General features: G+C 39.5%; 1 long non-coding RNA gene across 5 annotated transcripts; it reads left to right on the top strand.

Annotated features, from left to right (window-relative positions):
- The first annotated feature begins 240 nt into the window (after positions 1–240).
- On the top strand, positions 241–4,071 carry LOC9267464 (uncharacterized). 5 transcript variants are annotated; one of them, XR_010739649.1, is made up of 3 exons: positions 241–760; positions 1,620–1,794; positions 3,136–4,071. It is a non-coding gene; the product is annotated as an uncharacterized lncRNA (long non-coding RNA). The 5 variants fall into 5 exon arrangements; XR_010739646.1 differs by having other exon boundaries at positions 1,620–4,071; XR_010739647.1 differs by having other exon boundaries at positions 861–4,071.
- The last annotated feature ends 223 nt before the right edge of the window (positions 4,072–4,294 follow it).

The following is a 4,294-nucleotide window of genomic DNA, read 5'->3' as shown; positions in this document are numbered from 1 at the left end:
ACTTTAATTTTAGCTCTTTAATAATATTATTGGAAGTTTGAAACTAATTTTTATTGCTAAATCTACCCTATAGTTCAACAAATTGTTTCACTCATCACTCATCACTCGTTCTTTCGTTACTCATGGAACGGTCTAAATCATCTATGTGTAAAATCCAACGCTCAGCATCGTCTCCACCTCTCCACCGCGCCATCCTCTCCGCCCCCTTTCTCTCGCTCTCACGCGTCCCCGCCCCTCCCCAACCCTAATCTCTCCCTCTCACGCGGCGCCACCGCCGTCGTTGCCGCCCTCGACTACCGCAGCTCCGCCGTCGTCGCATCCGTCGTCTCGCCGCCACCGATCCCCGCGCCACCACCGTCGCCGCCGCCCGCGACTGCCTCCACTTCGCCGTCACCCATCGTCGCATCCGTCGTCGTCGTCGCCGCCGCCCTCGACTGCCGCTGCTCCGCCGTCGTCACATCCGTCGTCGCCGCCACCCTCGACTGCCGCCGCTCCGCCTTCGTCGCATCCGTCGTCTCGCCGCCACCGATCCCCGCTGCCGGCTCGCCCTCAACCAATCCCCATCACCGTCGTCGCATCCGTCGTCATCCAGGATTTACGTCACCGTTCCGTCACCGCACCCACACGATGATCCCCGGCGACGGAACGGGTCATGGTGGCCTTGGAGGATACTCGGGCCCGACGAGCTCCCGGCGTCTCAGGTAATGTCGCCGAAGACAAGAACTCCGGTCAAGCTCCTCGGCCGTGAGGACGCAAGCGTGTGAGTGTATCCCTTTTCCCTCAAATTTAATTATGTACTCTGTTACTTAGTTCTATAATTCATCTGCTCAGTTAGTGTCCCATCACAATCGCTTGGTCAGGATTGAATGTTCTGTGGATTGGATTGGGAGTTGTTTGCTCAAGGAGCAATTAGGGAATATTTTAGTTGGTTGCGGCTGCAAATACCATCAGAACAACAATGGAGAATTTAACAAGAGCCAACAGCCTTTTGTTTCAGATGAATTCCCTCTGAAGTCACCCGTCAATTGACTAATGTTAGACAATCTACCATCTAGAGGAGATCATTCCTGAACCCAATATGGTGATAAGTCGCCTCTGTTGATGTGTTACACTCATTTTTACTTGTTCTGAGGTGTACACCTTGCTTGCTATATTGGAAGAATGAATTTAATTCACATGGATATAATATTTTGCAATTTTTGTATATGAAATTATATGCATGTTCTTGTGATGTGAGAAGGTTAAATTCCTTTGTGGGATGCCCATTTAATTTCTGGTTGCTAATTTTACTGAAGAATGAGAGTAGGTTATGATGTCTTGGGTTTTGATAAGTAGGGTGTAAATTTTTATAGTACAATAAACATGCGTGCTGGTCATTCTGTTATGTGGGATTGAAACAAGTGATGCTGGCAATTCAGGTGCAGACTAGCTTTTGGTTCTGTAAATTATTTTCTCAATTTAAATAGATCATGTATTGTGATGATGTGAATACAATATTATGATGTTATCATGTGTTCAACAGAGCTTAAAAAATACTCACAAACTGGATTCTCGTAGTTATACAGTTTAAATAAGTTATAAGCACGATTTGGGTTTGATGTCTTCCATTTGATTTTTAGCGCTCCTCCCTCTTGCTCCGATCTGGCCTTAGTGATGCCGCCCTGTTTTCGTGGTTGATCCCGGCACCAGCCCCTTCCTCTGGCCGCGTGCGAGTTCGAGATTCCAAGTCCCGGTGGTCGGATTTCTCAACCCCGGCACTGGCCTCGCACAGGCTGCGATCCGCTCGCCAACAAGGTAAGTCATTATTGGGATGTTTATATCTGAAAATTTAGATAATTTCTTTTGAACTTCATTGCTTGGTCAACAACATAACCCAGGAAACCAATTAAATTGATAGACATGTTGTGTGCTCTCTTAAGAGATCAACATCCAAATTGACATCCAAGTTAAAAGAAGAATTTAATTATCTAAATCATGATGCCAATATTGAGAGCTTCTTTTACTTTCCGTTGTATACATTTTCTGTGATGTGTACCGAAAGGTTATATACATAATGAGATTTTACTTCAATTGTGGAATTGTGCTCTATTGAACCACATGGAATGCAGTGATAATTTTTCCCTTTAAAAAGTCAAATTTGGTTTACATTTTTATTCATGACACCTGAATATGTAAAATGCCATGCATTAGTAATGTGCAAGCACTTTCAATGTATTGTCTAAACTCTAAAGGAACAACTTACCAGTTTATTTGTGAATTTATGAAAAAAAAATCAGATGTTTAATGTCTGAATAAATTCAGATTCTCTTCTCTGTTTCATGCCTTCATCAGGATGAGGTAGTTAGTGTTGTACTGTAGTTGACGAATCGATTTGTTCGCATCGTGGTAAGGCGCAGAAGGTAAGTCGGAAATTGCCTTGGTTTATCCTCTCCCCCTAAATTTCCTCTGCTGCGATTGGTTGATTGGTTAATGAAAAACCCAAATACTTGCAAGCAGATTCTGATTAGATTCTTAATTATTGGGATTTTCTAGAGTTAGTTTAAGGAAAAGTGAGTTAATTATCGACGATGAAATATACACTTCCATGATTAGAATTATATATCGTATAGACAAATATGTGTATGTATTAAAAATATCTGACAAAATGGACTGTATGATTATAATGCCTTTCAACCATTGCTTTGTGCAATGCTCATTATATCTCCCGGAAATTAATTGATTTCTGCTTTTGTACCATGTGCAATGTTTACTTTTAAACTGCTCAGGTTCATTCTATCTTATTTTCTGGTGCTTCTGAAGCGATGTATATTTCTTCATTTTTAAACTGCTCAGGTTCATGAATGCCACCATCACTGAATGCACATCTGGTCCTCCCTTATTTTCGTTCGTATGTAGTATGTACGTAAGAACTAACAAGTTTATTCATTCAAAGAAAAACTAACAAGTTTATGTTAAGCTTCCTTTTTAATAATATTTTACATTACTGATATTTAGTGCAGTGAAAAATGCTGCAAATCTCTGATATTTAGTGCAGTGCAAAAATGATACATAGCTTGATTGGATGCTCTTTCTCATTATGGCCAACTGCTTGATGGAATTTTTTCCATGTGAAAACAAATGTTTACTCTGTTTCAGGCTTGTGTAGAGAAGAAAAGGTGGAATTGTGGAAGGTAATCGCGGGGAGTTTTGGTTCATTTTTTGAAGATTTCTCTAATTGGTACGTACTAATTAACCAATTGGAGTTTTGGTTCATTTTTTGAAGATTTCTCTAATTGGTACGTACTAATTAACCAATTGGAGTTTTGGTCTCGTTACTCACTGTAAAAACATGATGGTAAAAAAACAGTTTAATCCTATTGGTACTTTTTTATCTCATTGAACATTTTATCGTTGTGTCATTGACTGCTATCAAAAAGGAAAAACAGTGGATGACTCTTTCAGGAAATATAGGATAGCCCCATTGATGGCACATTTTGAACTGTTCATGATCCCTGATTTATTCTCTTGACCATATTCTGCACTGCTATGCTTGATACAAATATATTTATTCTCTTGACCATATTCTGCACTGCTATGCTTGATACAAATATATTTATATGCTTGATACTAACTAACATTTTTACTAAACTCTTTTATTTTGACAATCACTCTAAGACGTATGCAATTGCGTCTTACGAAAGCAAGTGACCCTGAGAGCACTGATCTTTGTAAAGATGCACACAGCTTACTGCAGGAGAGGATAACAAAATAGAAGTCTATAAAAATCTATAGAAGGGATCAAATATGCTTGACTGAATGATAGAGATGGAAAAATGAAGAAGTGATGACTGTTGTTTCACAATGTATTCATTTCATCTATCCTATAATTGTAGTGGTGTGTCAATGTGTGATACTTCTAGATTTTTCCAGCTCCATTTTGCCAGCTCCGTGTGTGTTATTGATCCAGAAGTCGTGGAATTGCTTGGAACATGTAATTTATTCTCAACCATTTTTTGTGGAAGTGTGGATGTGCATTGTCTAATATATTGGTATTGAAGTGATTAAATATGATTATTGATGGTTTTGAATTAATATTTTAGATAATATAATATCACTGTACTTTGCCTTAATATCTGACCTAGATCAAAATAAAGCTCAATTGGGTGGATTCTAGGAAACATATTTTTACTACTCCCTCCATTTCACATTACGTGTCTAGATTCATTAACATCTATATAAATGTGGGCAATGCTAGAAAGTCCTATAATATGAAACGGAGGAAATAACGTGTAATTCGTTAACAAAAATGTATTAT

The sequence above is a fragment of the Oryza sativa genome, chromosome 2 (assembly GCF_034140825.1).
Source record: "Oryza sativa Japonica Group chromosome 2, ASM3414082v1".
Taxonomy (NCBI): domain Eukaryota; kingdom Viridiplantae; phylum Streptophyta; class Magnoliopsida; order Poales; family Poaceae; genus Oryza; species Oryza sativa.
This window is presented reverse-complemented; position numbering and strand designations above follow the sequence as displayed.